Source organism: Thamnophis elegans, chromosome 17 (genome assembly GCF_009769535.1).
Source record: "Thamnophis elegans isolate rThaEle1 chromosome 17, rThaEle1.pri, whole genome shotgun sequence".
NCBI classification, from domain to species: domain Eukaryota; kingdom Metazoa; phylum Chordata; class Lepidosauria; order Squamata; family Colubridae; genus Thamnophis; species Thamnophis elegans.
In genome coordinates, this window is record NC_045557.1 from 9,993,625 (window position 1) to 10,011,947 (window position 18,323).

General features: G+C 47.7%; 1 protein-coding gene across 1 annotated transcript in view; it reads left to right on the forward strand.

Moving 5' to 3' along the window:
- LOC116520165 (neurexin-2-like) overlaps window positions 1–18,323 on the forward strand; it is a 275,896-nt gene that overhangs the window by 133,356 nt on the left and 124,217 nt on the right. The window lies entirely within an intron of this gene.

The window sequence follows — 18,323 nt, forward strand, 5'->3', positions numbered from 1 at the left end:
ATGGCCGAATTCACACTGTGTGTTTTGTTATCCAAAAACTCTTCCGAAGTGCAACCTGAGCGTCAGAGCATCTGGTGTGTGAATGTTTTTGCCTGGGTCTTGTGTGAATACCACCACCGGGAAGTTGTCGTGATGTATGTATGTTGAGGCCCTGGTATTAATTATTTGTGGACTCCTTAAGCACAGCACGTAGCATGAATTAGTACCGTTGCTTGAAAGGAGCGTATTAATTAATTTCAGCCTTTTAGCAAGCCTTCTTTGAATGTTTGTATGTCTGTTTAAGGTCGCCGTATCATGTAATTGTTTGTGTACCAGCTATTCCATCAACTTTTCTGTCATCGTTATCTGCTTTGAGCTTGATTGACATCCGAAAAGCCAGGTAGGATGCAAATAAATGGGCTTTTTTGGGGGGGCTTTGCAGTAGGCAGGACTGATAATTGGGGGTCTGGATGCCCCCAGATTGTCCTGTTGTGCTTTAAGGGCAAAGGGGGAAAATGCGAAGGTGGTATTTTTTCAGGGATAATGGAAAAAATGTAGAACCACAATCATTTATTTCTTATATCCTCGGAAAGACTACAAGATTGACTCAGCCTTCCATCTTTCTGAGGTAGTAAAATGAGGACCCAGATTGTTGGGAGGGGGGGGGGGAGGAGAGGCTGATTCTATAAACTACTTAGAGAGGGCTGAAAAAGCACTGTGAAGCGGTAGATAAGTCTAAGGGCTATAAGTGCTATTGCCCTTCCTTCCTTCCTTCCTTCCTTCCTTCCTTCCTTCCTTCCTTCCTTCCTTCCTTCCTTCCTTCCTTGTGGTTAGAGTGCAGTACTGCAGGCTACTTCTGCTGCCTGCTCTATGTCTGCAATGTTGGCAGTTTGAATCTCACCAGACTCAAAGTTGACTCAGCCTTCTGTCCTTCCGAGGTCGATAAAATGAGGACCCAGATTGTTGGAGGCAAGAGGCTGACTCTTTAAATCGCTTAGAGTGGGCTGTAAAGCACTGTAAAGCGATATATAAGTCTAAGGGCTATTGCTATTGCCCTTCCTTCCTTCCTTCCTTCCTTCCCTCCCTCCCTCCCTCCCTCCCCCCTCCCTCCCTCCCTCCCTCCCTCCCTCCCCCCCCTCCTTCCTTCCTCCCTCCCTCCCCCTCCCTCCCCCCTCCCTCCCCCTCCTTCCCTCCTTCCCTCCCTCCCTCCCTTCCTTCCCTCCCTCTCTCCCTCCCTCCCCTCCCTCCTCCTTCCTCCTCCCCCTCCCTCCCTTTCCCCTCCCCCTCCCCCCCCCCCCCCCCCCTTCCCTCCTTCCCTCCCTCCCTCCTTCCTCCCTCCCTCCCCCTCCCCCCTCCTTCCTCCCTCCCCCTCCCCCCCCTCCCCCCCCTCCCTCCCTCCTCCCTCCCTTCCTTCCTTCCTTCCTTCCTCCTTCCTTCCTGTCTGTTAGAATGCAGCATTCCAGCCTAATTCTGCCACTGCCAGCAGTTCGATCCCGAGATTCAGCTCTGCATTCCTGCCGCTGAAAATCCACCCGCCTTCCGTTCCAGTTGTTCTATGCACACAAAGGGAAGAGGGACCAGCCGCAGTGTTGCTCCAGGCGTGCCGTAATCGTTTAGATCGGCACTTGAGACAGGCAGGCTGCAGGGAAGCGTAGAGTGTCTGCCGTGAACGCCTCCAGCCGCCCTCCAACTTCCACAGGAAAAGACTTGGCTGAAGTTCAGGGCCAGGAAAAGAAAATTCCCAGGATGAAGCTAAAGGATTAGAGTGTTTAGAGTGTTTAGAGTGTTTATTATAATTTATAGGCCGCCCTTTTCCCTGAGGGGACTCAGGGCGGCTTACAAAACACGGGGAGGGGGGGTACAAAGACAAAAAAAAAAAAAAGCATAAGACAATACATAATATTAAAAATAGAGCACAACATTCATTCATCATTCGGGAGGGGACAAACTAAAATTTTTATCCCCAGGCCTGACGGGATAGCCAGATCTTAAGGGCTATGCGGAAGGCCTGGGCGGTGGTGAGGGTGCGGATCTGCACGGGGAGATTGTTCCATAGCGTCGGAGCTGCAACTGAGAAGGCTCTCCTCCGCGTAGTCGCCAGCCAGCACTGACTGGTGGATGGAATTCGGAGGAGGCCTACCCTGTGCGATCTGATGGGACGCAGGGAGGTAATTGGCAGAAGGCGGTCTCTCAAATAGCCAGATCCACTACCATGGAGCGCTTTGTGGGTGGTAAGTAAGACCTTGAAGTGCACCCGGAGACCAACAGGTAGCCAGTGCAGCTCACGGAGGATCGGTGTTATGTGGGCGAACCGTGGTGCGCCCACGATCACTCGCGCAGCCGCGTTCTGGACTAGCTGAAGTCGCCGGATGCTCTTCAAGGGCAGCCCCATGTAGAGCACATTGCAGTATTCCAGCCTAGAGATCACAAGGGCTCGAGTGACTGTTGTGAGGGCCTCCCGGTTCAGGTAGGGCCGCAACTGGCGCATCAGGCGAACCTGAGCAAATGCCCCCCTGGTCACAGCTGACAAATGATGGTCGAAACTCAGCTGTGGGTCCAGGAGGACTCCCAAGTTGCGGACCCTGTCTGAGGGGTATAAATTTTTTCCCCCCAGCCTGATTGATGGAACATTAGCCAAATTATTGGGAGGAAAACACAACAGCCACTCGGTCTTTTCCGGGTTGAGCATCAGTTTGTTAGCTCTCATCCAGTCTTTAACAGCCTCAAGGCCCCGGTTCATCACTTCCACCGCTTCATTGAGTTGGCACGGGGCGGACAGATACAACTGCGTATCGTCCGCATATTGATGGTATTTTATCCCGTGCCTCCGAATGATCTCGCCCAGCGGTTTCATGTATATGTTAAATAGTAGGGGGGATAAGACCGAGCCCTGCGGCACCCCATAAGTTAGGGGCCTCGGGGACGATCTCTGCCCCCCCACCAACACCAGACTGCGACCTGTCCGAGAGGTAGGAGGAGAACCACTGCAAAACAGTGCCGCCCACCCCCACCTCCCGCAGTCGTCGCAGAAGGATACCATGGTCGATGGTATCGAAAGCCGCTGAGAGGTCAAGGAGAACCAGGATGGACGCATGGCCTCCATCTCTGGCTCTCCAGAGATCATCGGTCAATGCGACCAAAGCGGTTTCTGTGCTGTAACCGGGCCTGAAGCCGGACTGGAAGGGGTCAAGATAGTTAGCTTCCTCCAAGGTACGCTGAAGCTGGAAGGCCCTATTACTGCACCGAGCTTAATAGAGATCAGAAGTTTACGTTTTGCATTTATTTGGCATTCGGGGGGGGGGGGGGGAGATTGCTTAGGGCAGGTTGCAAAAGGAGACACAGCAACTGTGTCTGTCCTAAGTAGGAACAGATTGCCAGGCCTCTGCATTTTGATCAGAAGACCGTGGGGATGCTCAAAAGGTCGCAAGTGTGAACAACGGTCGTAAGCCACTTTTTCCTAGTGACGTAATAACTTAGAACGGTCCTTAAATAGACGGTTGCAAGTGGAGGACTACCTGCACCGTAATATATTCTGCGGCACCTGCAGGCGATGAAGGCCACTTCCCCTGAAACAGTTCCAGGCAGTCCTCAACTTATGACCGCAATTGGAGCTGGAACCTCCGACGCTAAATGATGTGTTCATTAAGTGAGTTGCAGCTGGTTTTGGTTTGCTGTGGTCATTCAGTGAATCTGGCTTCTTTCGGTGTCAGGATCCCTCTGTGGAGGTCAGAAGTATCCTGGGCACTGCAACCATCATAATTACATGTCAATTGCTAAGTGCCCAAGTAACCCCAGGGACGTAGCAAAGTCATAAGGATGGAGACAGTTCGTAATTTATTTTCCAATGCCGTGGTAACTTCAAACAGTCGCTAAATGGATGGTTATAAGGACTGTCTGTCTCTCATTTTCCTTCTCAGTAGGACATTGGCTTAAGGTGTGATTAGTGCCTTACTTTTCAGGGGTCTAATAGCCATAGCGATAGCCCTTAGACTTATATCCCGCTTCACAGGGCTTTACAGAATCAGCCTCTTCCCGCCCCCAACAATCTGGGGCCTCATTTTACCCACCTTGGAAGGACAGAAGGCTGAGTCAACCTTGAGCTGGTCAGGATCGAACTCCTGACTGTAGGCAGAATTATCCTGCAGTACTGCATTCTAGCTACTGGGAGGGAAGGAAGGAAGGAAGGAAGGAAGGAAGGAAGGAAGGAAGGAAGGAAGGAAGGAAGGAAGGAGCCCTTAGACTTATATATGACTTCACAGTGCTTTTACAGCCCTCTCTAAGCAGCTTACAGAGTCAGCCTCTTGGCCCCCCAACAATCTGGGGCCTCATTTTACCCATCTCGGAAAGACGGAAGGCTGAGTCAACCTTGAGTAGTGAGAATCGAACTGCTGGCAGTCGGCAGAATTAGCCTGCAATACCATGTTCTAACCACTGCGCCACCACAGAAGAAGGAAGGGAAGGGCAGTACCACTTATATCCCGGCTTCACGGTGCTTTCCAGCCCTCTCTGAGTGGTTTGCAGAGTCAGCCTCTCGCCAACAATAATCAGGATCCTCATTTTACCAACCTCAGAAAGACGGAAGGCTGAGTCAACCTTGAGCTGGTCAGGATTGAACTGCTGGCAGTGGGCAGAGTCAGCTTGCAATGCTGCACTCTAACCACCGGGAGGGAGGGAAGGAGGAAGAAAGGAAGGAAGATAGAAATAGCACTTACGTACTGCTTCACAGTGCTTCACAGCCCTCTCTAAGTGGTTTATGGAAACAGCCTCTTGCCCCCCAACCATCTGGGTCCTTATTTTACCAGCCTGGGAAGGACAGAAGGCTGAGTCAACCTTGAGCTGGTGAGGATCGAACTCCTGGCAGTCAGTAGAGTTCCTAAAGCGGGACTAGAATTCACTGTCTCCTGGTGATTGCCCAAAAGTCTAGTCTTGTCTATGGCAGGACTAGAACTCACTGTCTCCTGCTTTCTAGCCAGTACCTTCATCATACCTCCCACCCACCCCCCATTTATTTTGAGCCCAAAAATAGCCATTCCATTAGTAAAATGGGCTGCTTTGAGCATTCTTGGGAAGGGTTGGAACTGAAACCCTCGCCAAAATCCATAAATCCAGTTTCTTCCAGAAAGTGTTTGCTACTGCCAATACTAAGTGAGGCTTTGCTGAATGGGGATAATGGACATTGTGATACACTACACACCTACAGGGCACAATGCAAGAGAAAATTGCTTCAGAATGTGACAGCTGTATATATATATATATATATATATATATATATATATATATATATATATATATATATATATATATATATATATATATATATATATATATATATATATATATATAATCTGTCGATTCGGTGGGTGGAATTTGATTCGTTTTAACCTTGGATTGTTTCTTTCTTTTGTGGTTCAGTGTATTGTGTGAATGGATTTCAAGTCACAGTCGGGTCAAGGAGGCTATGCCAATGGCAAAAAAAAAATTGTCGATACAAGCCAATGTTATTGTTTTCTGACATATTAGGGTTTCGCTTTGGGAAATATGAAAGACTATTTTTGAACATATTATATACAAAGGGAGATTTTCTCCTTGGTGCGATTTTTTCCTCGCTCCCCAAGTCACCGCCAGCTCCCTAAATAACTGGTTTTAGAAATTGAAACACATCCAAGGCAATATTCTCAGCCTCTGAAGAATGGCTAAAGTAAGTGTGTGTGTGTGTGTGTGTGTGTGTGTGTGTGTGTGAAAGAGAGAGAGAGAGAGAGAGAGAAAGAGAGGGAAAGAGAGAGGGGGGAGGGAGGGAGGGAGAGGGAAAAGAGAGAGAGAGAAGGGAGAGAGAAGGGAGAAAGAAAGAGGGAGGGAAGGAGAGAGAGAAGGGAGAAAGAGATAAGGGAGAAAAAGAGAGGGAGAGAGAAGGGAGAAAGAAAGAGGGAGAGAGAAGGGGAGAAAGAGAGAGGGGGGAGAGAAAGAAAGAAGGGAGAAAGAAAGAGCGAGGGAGAGAGAGAGGGAGAAAGAGAGAGAGAAGGAAGAAAGAGAGAGAGAGAAGGGAGACAGAGAAAGCGAGAAATGAGAAAGTAAGAGAGAGGGAGAGGGAGAGAGAAAGAGGGAGAGAGAGCGAGAAGGGAGAAAGAAAGAGAAGGGAGAAAGAAAGAGGGAGGGAAGGAGAGAGAGGAGGGAGAAAGAGAAAGAGAGAAGGGAGAAAGAGAGAGGGGGAGAGGGGGGGAGAAAGAGAGAGGGAGAGAGGGAGAGGGAGGAAGAAGGAGAGAAAGAGAAAGCGAGAAGGGAGAAAGAAAGAGAGAGGGAGAAAGAGATAAGGGAGAAAGAGAGAGAGAGAATGGAGAAAGAGAAAGCGAGAAGGGAGAAAGGGAGAGAGAGAGAGAGAAAGAGAGAGAGAGAATGCTAGAGATTGGATTTGCAATTTCAACATTTTACCCCTTGTAGGACTTTGTGTGATGAAGAGTGAAGGACAGGTGAACAAAGCCCTTTGCTTGCTGTGCCGGATAGATTGATTACTTCTGGAATGGTTGTGGTCTCCTAATGGGTGTACGTGTGAGTAAGAGAGAGCGGGGAGCCCCCTTTCATTTGCTTCCATCCAATTGGGGGCCTCCTTTGGAAACGGAGGCCAGTGCAGCCACCGAATGCCGACACAGTGATAAATGGGGACCAAGGGGGTGACATGGGGAATGGCAATGCCATTACAAGTTGGATGCAGCATCTTTGACTGGGGGGGGGGGGGGGGGGACACAGTGATCCCTACCTCTTTTCTTGCAAAATTATTTCTGCACAGTGGAACAAGCTTTCAAAGGAAAGCAAAAAAAAAACTTGAGAAAAGGGGCAGCCATTTTGTGAGTGTGACAGAGTCTGGGCTTGTCTAGGTGGGTGACTTTAGTTGGAGGGGGCTGTCCTTTGGTCAGAGGCAGGGGTGGGTGCGGGTAGAAGGAGATCTAAGGCAGTATTTCCAGCCTGGGCAGTTTTTAAGCCGTATGGACTTCAACTCCCAGAATTCCCCAGCCTTCATGACTTCAGAATTCTGGATGTTGAAGCCCGTGCATCTGGACTAGATGATCTCCAGGGCGCCCTTCAGAGATTTACCCTCGGAGATTCTACGTGAGGAATTCTGGGGCTTGGAGTCTGCACTGCTTAAAGCTACCCAGGTTGAGAAGTACAGTAATCCTCAACGTACGACCACAGCTAAGCCCCAAATTCATGTTGCTAAGTGAGAAGCGTGTTAAGTCAGTTTTGCCCCATTTTGTTGTCGCTCACTAGTGGCCATCATAGCTGGCAGCAGGTTCAGACAGTGAGGAGGTTGGGGAGGAACCTGGGCCAGCCCTGGAGTCTGGGGAAGGCTCTGAGGAGGGCTCTGGGTCGGAGGCAGAGAGGGGGCCAGGGCCATCTGACAGTTATCAGCTGCCTTCGGAGTCAGACATCAGTGAGGCAGAAGAACAGCTGGAGCCTGTTCCCAGTGTGTGCATGCGCAGAGTTGCCAGACGAAGGGAACAGCTAAAGAACAGGGACATACTTGGGAGGAAGGCCACAGGTGGACGATGAATGGACCCTCCCAGAGGAAATGAAAGAGGAGCGAAAGGGGAGTGGAGTTTGCAGGAGACAATTAGTTCACTTCATTGGTTCGTGACTCTCTGAGACTCCTGGCCAAGTTCTGCAGATCTCGGCCTGGCAGCTCTCCAAGCCAGATGAGGTCTGTGACCGTAAATCCTCCCTTGAAAGACTTTGCTGGATGTGAATGAGCAGAATTCACAATTACTAAGAGGGTTTTTTGTCGGGACAAGGCGTTTGCTTCAGACTCTTGGGAAGCCTCGGTCAGAACATATTTTGCAACTTTTCTCGCCAAGTTTATTAAGCAAATCATTCCAGTTGTTTAATAACACAGTTGTTAACGAGTCTGGCTTCCCCATTCACTTTACTTCTCAGAGGTTCATGAAAGGGGAATCTCGTGACCCCAGGACGCTGCAACCGTCACAAACACGAGTCAGTTGCTAAGTGGCCAAATTTTGATCCTGGGATATGCTGAAGCAGTCCTAAGTGTGGAAAAACAGCCATGCTAAGGGACACGGTGGCTCAGTGGCTAAGATGCTGAGCTTGTCGATCAGAAAGGCCGGCAGTTCGGTGGTTCGAATCCCTAGTGCCACATAACAGAGTGAATTCCCGTGACTTATCCCAGCTTCTGCCAAACTAGTGGGGCGAACGCAGGTTAAAAATGCAGGTAGAAAAATAGGAACCACCTTTGGTTCCTAGATAAGACAAAAGTTCCTCTCGCACATCTGTGCTAGTCGTTCCCGACTCTAGGGGGCGGTGCTTATCTCAGTTTCAAAGCCGAAGAGCCAGCGCTGTCCGAAGACGTCTCCGTGGTCATGTGGCCAGCGTGATTCAATGCCGAAGGAGCACGGAAGGCTGTTTCCTAAGGAAACAGCCTTCCGTGCTCCTTCGGCATTGAATCACGCTGGCCACATGACCACGGAGACGTCTTCGGACAGCGCTGGCTCTTCGGCTTTGAAACTGAGATAAGCACCGCCCCCTAGAGTCGGGAACGACTAGCACAGATGTGCGAGAGGAACTTTTGTCTTATCTTACCATAAATCAAGGCGAAACAAACTTGTTTAGAGTGATGTGCAAACCCGATTAGTATAAGAATATACTGGTTGATTATTCTGCTCAGGATATTGCTTTGCATTGGGTTATTTTTCAATCAAGGCAAAGTCATCTATTCTAGGCTTACTCACTTACCTTCCCCTAATTAATTGCCCGAGGCCTTCGCTTACTCACCATGGATGACCAGTAACAAGCCGGCTTGGCTTCTTCGTCTGCCTTGCGGCCTGGGGAAACGTTCTTGATTTTTCAATGCCTAGTTATTTTTGTATTATATCTGTTTTTTTTACCCACCGTAGACCTGGGGCAGTAAAATAGCAGGCCACAGACCAGGGATGGATGTGAGCATGGATGTGATCATTAATCTGGAATAATAAGTGATGTGGAATCATAACAACTCTGCATTGTATAAAGGTAAAGGTTCCCCCTGAACATACGTGCTAGTCGTTCCCGACTCTAGGGGGCGGTGCTCATCTCCCGTTTCAAAGCCGAAGAGCCAGCGCTGTCCAAAGACGTCTCCGTGGTCATGTGGCTGGCATGACTCAATGCCAAAGGCGCACGGAATGCTGTTCCCTTCCCACCAAAAGTGGTTCCTATTTTTCTACTTGCATTTTTTACCTGCTTTCGAACTGCTAGGTTGGCAGAAGGTGGGACAAGTCATGAGAGCTCACTCTGTTACGCGGCGCTGGGGATTTGAACCGCCCAACTACCGACCTTTCTGATCGACTAGACACTTGCAGGGTTTCTGGGAGTGCACCTTCAGTCAGAAACATCAACAAGTTTATTTATTTATCTGGAGAATTTATACAGTGGCCCACTCACTTTCCATGATACTAGGCAGCTTACAGAAAATAAAATAAAAACCCAATGTGCGAAGGGTAAAAGGAGAATAAGCACACTGCCCTCTTGGGATTCCGTGCAGAAAACATGGCATTGATTCAGGATCATGAGGACTGGAATCCTATTTTCTCATGATGAGCCACTTGGTATCACCTCACACTTGTAGAGACGAGCAGCACAGGGATGGGATTCAATTATTTTTACAAACGGTTCTGTGAGCGTGGCTTGGTGGGTGTGGCAGGGAAAGGTTACTGCAAAATCCCCATTCCCTCCCGATCAGCTGGGACTTGGGAAACAGAGAATAGATGGGGGCACGGCCAGCCAGAGGTGGCATTTGCCGATTCTCCAAACTACTCAAAATTTCCACTACCGGTTCTCCAGAACTGGTTAGAATCTGCTGAATACCAACCTCTGGAGCAGCATGTACATTGGACCAATGCATAAGACAGATAGTCCTCGACTTACGACCACAGTGGAGCCCCCAATTTTGTTGTTGTTGTTAGGCGAGACGTTTGCTCCATGTTACGACCTTTCTTGCCACCCTTGATGAGTGAACCACTGCCATTGTTAAGTTAGGAACATGGTTGTTAAGTGAATCTGGCTTCCCCATGGACTTGGCTTGTCAGAAGGTCACCAAAGGGGATCATGTGATCCCGGGGACACTGCGACCATCATAAATATGAATCAGTTGCCAAGCAGCTGAGTTTTGATCACGTGCCCGTGGGGAAGCTACGACGGGCGTAAGTTGTGAAAAAATGATCCTAAGTCCCCTTTTTTTTCAGTGCTATGGTTAGTTTGAATGGTCACTAAATGAATGGTTGTAAGTCGAGGATTGACTCTCTGTATTCTGCCAGGTGCTACCAGTGACTTCCGGAGAGATTTCGCTTTCAGCCCCTCTTTCTCTCCAACTCTTTTTCTTGGAGGATTAACTAGGCAAACTACAGCATTTACCTGTAACAGAAGCAACTGAATGGGGTTGATTTAAATCTGAGTCTCTTTGGGATTACATTTAAATCCTTTTGGGGGTTAATTGACTGGGTCAGTGGATCCCTTTTAGTGACTCCCTGCAACGTATAAATCCCGCTTGACGAGGTCAGTGTATTGTGGGAACACATACAGCCGTTAACCAGGTTTGGTGAAGGCTTGCATATGTCTGTGTGTGTGGGGAAGGAGAGCATGTGTGTGTGTGTCCGTGTGTGCGGCGCTCCCCTCGCACCTCATTTTTGCCGCAGGAGGCTTCAGGGAGGTCTGCTAGGCCCAAAACGGGTGTGTGGGAGTCACGCGCATGCGCGGGGGGAGGGGGAGCATGGGGGGTGGTCATCCACCCATGCATAGGGGGCGGGGCCAGAGGTGAGTTGCTACTGGTTTGCACCCGTTCAGGTGAACCGGTAGTCGAAATTGCGACTGGGTCGCCGAACCGGTAGGGATGGCAGGCAGGCCACACCACCGAACCGGTTCCCTGGTCACCCATGTTGTTTTTCTGGCATGCTTTATATTCCTTTTTAAATGCACAGAACACTTTACAGGCAACTGTGCACCTGCCCGCAGCGTGCGTCCGGCATGCCCTGCGAGCGAACCGGCAGTGACCCACCCCTGGGCATTGTGTTGTGGGTGTGGGCATACACGCACGGGCTGTTCACCTGCGCGTGTGCGATTTTGGCACGGGAGGAGAAAAAGGTTAGCCCTCCCTGCTCCCTTTCTGACAAATGGCTGCACAGCCTCGTCTTGATCCCTGTTTGAAACCAAGCCTGTTAATTAACATCAAAAATATATGGAAAATATGGAAAGAAAATAAGAGGACTGAAATGCGAAATGAAAATATGATGTAAAATGAACTATGCATAACAGAAGATGTAAAGTGGGGAAATCTGGACAACACTTTGTTTGTAAAAGAAGTTGAAATATGTAATTAAAAAAAACAACAACTTTGTTTCAAAAAAAAGAAGGAGGAGGTAACATCAGCTTGGGGTTAATTTCTTTCTGGCTTAATTTATGGAAAGCCAGCCTGTTTCTGGTTTATTAAAGTGAGTCAACTGGTCACCTGTGTTGTCCGAATACAGTTTCCTCAATGTCCCCATGGCTTTGTTCCCTTCCATCCAAGGTTACCAATACTGCTAGATATTGTGTTTGTTGCCTTGCCTTCTACAAAGTTGTGGTCTTGTGGTGTTCACGGAAGAACTCTGGAATTGAAAAGGTGCCTCTGATTTGGGTTTGGGGGAAATCCCCCTCCGCTCCCCAGGCCCCCTTAGGGTGGAGCTGCAGCAGTGGTGGGTTTCAAAAATTGTTCGAACCTACTCTGTGGGTGTGGCCTCCTTTGTGGGAGTGGCTTGCCACCCATGTGACCGGATGGGAGTGGCTTGCCACCCACATGGCATTATGAATTAATGAATTATGAAATTATGAATTAGTACTTAGGTCGGTCCAAATAGCTATTCAGAAACTCTGGCATTGAAGCATGCAAGTCTTAAAGCTGTCAAGTTACAAGATCCTTGCACCCCTAACCCTTTAGCAGTGGTGGGTTTCAAAAAATTTTGGAACCTCTTGTGTAGGTGTGGCCTGCTTTCCGGGTCTACTGGTAGAACCTCTTCTAACTGGTCCGGTAGATTTGACGAACCGGTTCTACCGAATAGGTGCGAACTGGTAGGAACCCACCTCTGAGCTGCAGGGTCGACTCCCTCGCCACCATGCAAAGCCCCCCAAAAGTTTTAACAGGGCAAGGGGCTCCCCCCAACCCCCCCTCCCCCGGGGAGGCTCCACTAACCATTTTCCTTCCCAGAATCACTCCCGCTGCGTCGTCTTGTTCTCTGCAAACACGACACTGTCCTATTGAGGCTGCTTGGTTTTCTTTTATTTCAAGCTTTATTTATCACCCAGGAAAAAAAAAAAAAGCATTTTTCTCACCAGGCGATAGAGCATCTGCCTTAAATGCTTTTTTTTTAAGCATATCCTCCCCCCCCAAAACCAAACTTTTATTTTTTTCCCCCCCCACCCTTCCCCTGTTCCTTCTTGTTGCCGCTTGGTTCTCTCTGGCTCTGTCCGGGATTTTAAGTTCTTCCTCCTTTTTCCTTTCTGTTTGTTTCGGCATCCGGGCCTCACTCCCCTTCCCTTCTCTGTCTGCTGGGGGCCTGGATGCCTGTCACAAGTTAAAAAAATGCTTTTAAATTGTGGCAAAGAGGGGATTAAAAAACCCTCCCTTTTTCCGTGCGTTTTTATGACTCGTCTTTTTTCTTTCTTTCTTTTTTTCTTTCCTTCCCTCTCAAGGTCCAGCTCATCTGACACTAAACAGCCAAGGTATGGTTTTCCGTTTCTTTCCAGCGAAATGACTCTTTGCATTTTTTGTTAACTTTCCTCTTGCTCTTCTCCAGTTTCCTGGTCATTTCTCTCTCTCTCTCTCTCTTTGCGTGTGTTTTTCTCCCTTGCTTCTCCTCCTTTTTCCAGCTGCTTCCTCTCTCTCTCTCTCTCCCCTCCCTCTCCCTCTCTCTCTCTCTCCAATTTCTCTCTTCACATCTGCTTGAACCATTTCATCACCGCAACCGAGTTCTGACGTTTTCCTAGGGTCCTCTCTCTTCTGCCGCTGCATTATCTATTTTCTTTTGAAGGGAGATGTGTGCGTATGTGTGTGTGTTTTATATGTTGGAGGGGAAGAATCAGCATGTTTCTTTGGGGCGGGGTGGGGACTTGATACAGCCTTGCAGAATGGGATGAATTGTGTGTTTGGCGGGGGGGTGTCTGCTGATTGCTTTAGGACAGTATTTCTCAACCGTGGCAACTTTAAGATGTGTGGGCTTCAATTCCCAGAATTCCCCCCCCCCACACACACACACCTTAAAGTTGCCAGGGTAGAGAAACACTGCCTTTGGGCATTTATAGGACTCATGCAATTGGTCTTTTTTCGGGGGGGGGGGGGGGAAGCGCATATCCTGGGCAGGACTCAAGTGGCCCAGACAATCTTGGTTCATTCAGGCAGGTAATAGAGCTAACTTAGGGGTTCACTTTGCATTAACAATAGGGCAGAGTAGCTTTTCTGCAGCCAAAAAAGGGGAAGCTCCCCCCCCCAATAATTATTTCCAACAGGCACCAAAGGGTTAGAAGCAGTGAAATTTTGGTTCCCATAAAATTAGGCAGAATGAATTCCCCCCCCCCCCCCAATTGCTATTTTGATGATTAATTACTTGGAGATCTTTTTAGGAGGTTTTTTGAAGCCATGACAAACCTTTGCATTTCCTGTGCAACAGCGGGAAATTGTATCACGGGGCATCTCACAGTTTGCTGTGAATAGAATAGAATAGAATAGAATAGACTATAGAACAAAGAATAGAATAGAATCAAAATACAAATAGAATAGAATAGAATAGGAATAGAATAGACTATAGAACAAAGAATAGAATAGAATAGAATAGAACAAAGAATAGAATAGAATTGAAATACAAATAGAATAGAATAAAATAGACTATAGAACAAAGAATAGGATAGAATTGAAATACGAATAGAATAGACTAGACTATAGAAAAAGGAATAGAATAGAACAGAACAGAATAGAGTAGGAATAGAATAGACTATAGAACAAAGAATAGAATAGAATAGACTATAGAACAAAGAATAGAATAGAATTGAAATACAAATAGAATAGAATAGACTATAGAACAAAGAATAGAACAGAACAGAATAGAACAGAATAGAATAGATTATAGAACAAAGAATAGAATGGAATCAAAATACAAATAGAATAGAATCGGAATAGGAATAGAATAGACTATAGAACAAAGAATAGAATTGAATTGAAATACAAATAGAATAGGATAGGATAGGATAGAATAGAATAACAGAGTTGGAAGGGACATTCGAGGTCTTCTAGTCCAACCCCTGAAATTCCAGTGGAAAATCCAGTGTTTCTTATAAACCTGAGAAAGGTCAGAGAGAGAATTGGGGCACACGTGAGTGGGGTGTCCCAACTTTCCCACCAAACTAATAACTTTTTTTAAAAAAAGAATGTCCGTATAACACTTCAGGCCACCCCACCCCCTCTCTCCTCTTGTCTTTATAACTCTTCAATTCCTTCTTTGGGGAGGATGCCAAGTTGATGTTTTCCTTAATCCTCTTCAAACAGAGACCAGAGGAAGCGAATATCCCACAAATGCCATTTAGCAAACTGTTTTGGGCTTTGCGTGTGCCTAGTGGATCAGTAAGACCAAAAAGAGAGCATATACTTTCCCTTCGAATTTGTCGCTGTCCTGTTTTCAAAACCGTGGTAGCGTGGAATAATGTAGGCCCCCCCCAAACTTTTGGCAATACGGCCCATATTCCACATCCTGCCTCATTTAACGAGTAGGCAGACAGCTAGCTCTAGCATCCAGTTCGCAGAGCACTCTGCTTTCCCTCCTAGCGCAATACCCAGAGCAGGACACGCTGTACCCACAAATTTAGCCACGTCAGGAGGCCTGACAGGTGCGAACGGCGTGGTACTGATAACCATCCAGTTCTTCTAGAAATAAGTAAAACTAGTCCTTGACTTAGCTGGATGACACGGCGGTTCAGTGGCTAAGAGGCTGAGCTTGCCGATCAGAAAGGTCGGCAGTTGGGCGGTTCGAATCCCTAGCGCTGCGTAACGGAGTGAGCTCCCGTTCCTTGTCCCAGCTTCTGCCAACCTAGCAGTTCGAAAGCATTAAAAAAATGCAGGTAGAAAAATAGGAACCACTTTTGGTGGGAAGGGAACAGCGTTCCGTGCGCCTTTGGCGTTGAGTCATGCCGGCCACATGACCACGGAGACGTCTTTGGACAGCGCTGGCTCTTCGGCTTTGAAAGGGAGATGACCACCGCCCCTTAGAGTCGGGAACGACTAGCACAGATGTGCGAGGGGAACCTTTACCTTTATCTTAGTGCTTGACTTATGACCACAACCGAGCCCAAAATTTCTGTGCCTAAGCGAAACACTTATTAAAAGTGCATTTTGCCCCATTTTTACCATCTTTCTTGCCACTGTTGTTAAGCAAATCCCCGCAGCGGCTAAGTTAGTAACATGGCAATTAAGTGAATCTGGCTTTTCCCCATTGACGGAATGCTTGTCGGAAGGTCGCAAAAGGGGATCATGCACCCCCCACCCTCCCAGGGACACTGCAGCCATCAAAAATATGAGGCAGCTGTCAAGCATCCAAATTTTGATCTGTTGGGGATGCTGTAAGTGTGAAAAATGGTCCTAACTCACTTTTTTCACTGCCGTTGTAAATTTGAACAGTCAATAAACGAATTGTTGTAAGTCAAAAACTACTTGTAATGGGCCATCAGTGGCTTCCTGGCATCATATTTCTAATGAATAGAATAGAATAGAATAGAATAGAATAACAGAGTTGGAAGGGACCTTGGAGGTCTTCTAGTCCAACTCCCTGCTTAGGCAGGAAACCCTACACCACTTCAGACAAATGATTATCCAACATCTTAAAAACTTCCAGTGTTGGAGCATTTACAACTTCTGGAGGCAAGTTGGTGAATTGTTCTAACTGTCAGGAAATTCCTCCTCAGTTCTAAGTTGCTTCTCTCCTTGATTAGTTTCCACCCATTGCTTCTTGTCCTACCCTCAGGTGCTTTGGGGAATAGCTTGACTCCCTTCTCTTTGGGGCAGCCCCTGAGATATCGTAACACTGCTATCATGTCTGCCCTGGTCCTTCTCTCCCCTAGACTAGCCATGCCCAGTTCCTGCAACCGTTCTTCATATGTTTCAGCCTACAGTCCTCTAAACATCCTGGTTGCTCTTCTCTGGATTCTTTCTAGAGCAGTGTTTCTCAACCTTGGCAACTTGAAGATGTCTGGACTTCAACTCCCAGAATTCCCCAGCCAGCATTCGCTGGCTGGGGAATTCTGGAAGTTGAAGTCCGGACATCTTCAAGTTGCCAAGGTTGAGAAACATTGCTCTAGAGTCTCCACATCTTTTTTAATGGCTTCTCACACATTGATGGTGCCAAAGATTGCATTGGAGAAGGCACCCTAAAAAAAAAGAAGGCAATGGTTTAATTTATTGATTGCTGCACTGCCCAACCCACTGACAAAATAATTATGCAAACCAGCAATCTCTCACAATGTAAGAATGCAGGTGGTCCTTGACTTACAACCACAATTAGGGCCAGAGCTTCCTTTGCTAAGCAAAGTTGGTTGTTAAGCGAGTCACACCTGAATTTATCTTTTTTAAAGCATGTTTCTTAGGGCAAATCACTGCAGTTGTTAAGTGAGTTTTCCAAAGAAACAGTGGGTGGAAACTAACCTAGGTGAGAAGCAGCCTAGAACTAAGGAGGACATTCCTGACAGTGAGAACAATTAACCAGTGGAACGGCTTGCCACCAGAAATTGAGTGTGCTCCATCACGGGAGGCTTTTAAGAAGAGATTGGACAGCCATTGGTCTGAAATAAGCTATACCAGTGATGGCGAACCTTTTGGGCACCAAGTGCCCAAACTGGAACAGCTGGCCAGCGGGTTTTTACGTGCGCCAGAGCACCAGAAATCCCAAAGATCAGCTGGCTGGCACGTGGATGCCTGTTTTCATGCCGTTTTCCAGGCATTTTCTGGTCGTTTTCATGCTGTTTTCTGGGCTGTTTTTGGCCCGAAAAATGGCCTGGAAATATCATGGAAAACAGCCTGAAAAAGGCCCGAAAACTGCCTGGGTTTTGGCTGTTTCTTGGCCATTTTCCAGGCCATTTGTGACCCAAAAAGCAGAAAAACCAGCCTGAAAACGGCCCAGAAAACATCTGTAAATGGCCCGAAAAACGGTCTGTTTTTTGGCTGTTTTCAGGCGCTCACAGAGAGGGCTCTGCATGCCACCTCTGGCACAGATGTTATAAGTTCCCCATCACAGGGCGATACGGTCTCCTGCTTGAGCAGAAGTTTGGACTGGAAGATTAGATGACCTCCAAGGTCCTTTCCAGCTTTATGTTTGCACGAATAATGCGGTCAACCCAGCTTCCTTTGTTGACTTTGCTTGAAAAGCCATACATGGCCATCCCATGACCACAAGGATGCTGCAACCATCCTAAGTGGGAGGACCGGTCGTAAGTCACCTTTTTAAATGCTGTTGCCACTTTGAACAATTGCCAAATGCATGTAAAGTGAGGACTAGCTTCATCAAATAGAATCACACCTTTCCCACCACCGGGGCTTTAAAACCAGTTCTACCTGGAAATCAGGAATGAGCATACCTCCAAGAATATAATAATCCCCAGGGGCCGTAGTTCACACGGGAATAGCATTTAGCCCTTAGATTTATATACCACTTCACAGTGCTTTTACAGCCCTCTCTAAGCAGTTTACAGAGTCAGCCTCTTTCCCCCAACAATCTGGGTCCTCATTTTACCCACCTCGGAAGGCTGAGTCAACCTTGAGCTGGTCACGATCGAACTGCTGGCAATGGGCAGAGTTAGCCTGCAATACTGCATTGTAACCAGAAGGAAGATAGCAATAGCAGTTAGACTTATATACCGCTTCACGGTCTTTACAGCCCTTTCTAAGCAGTTTATAGAGTCAGCCTCTTTCCCCCAACAATCTGGGTCCTCATTTTACCCACCTCAGAAGGACGGAAGGCTGAGCCAACCTTGAGCCTGGTGAGATTGGAACTGCCAAATTGCAGGCAGCTGGCAGTCAGCAGAGGCAGCCTGCAGTACTGCACTCTCACCACTGTGGCTCAACAATGCAATGGTTATAGGTTCTGTGACCATCCTACAGGTAGTCCTCGACTTAAAACCATTCATTTAATGATCGACGTTACAACAGCACTGAAAAAAAAGTGACTTATGACTGTTTTTCACACTTACAACCTTTGCAGTATCCCCATGGTCACATGATCAGAATCTAGACACTTGGCAATTGACTCACAGTTATGACTGTCGCAGTGTCCTGGGTTCCTGTGATCTCCCTTTTGCGAGCA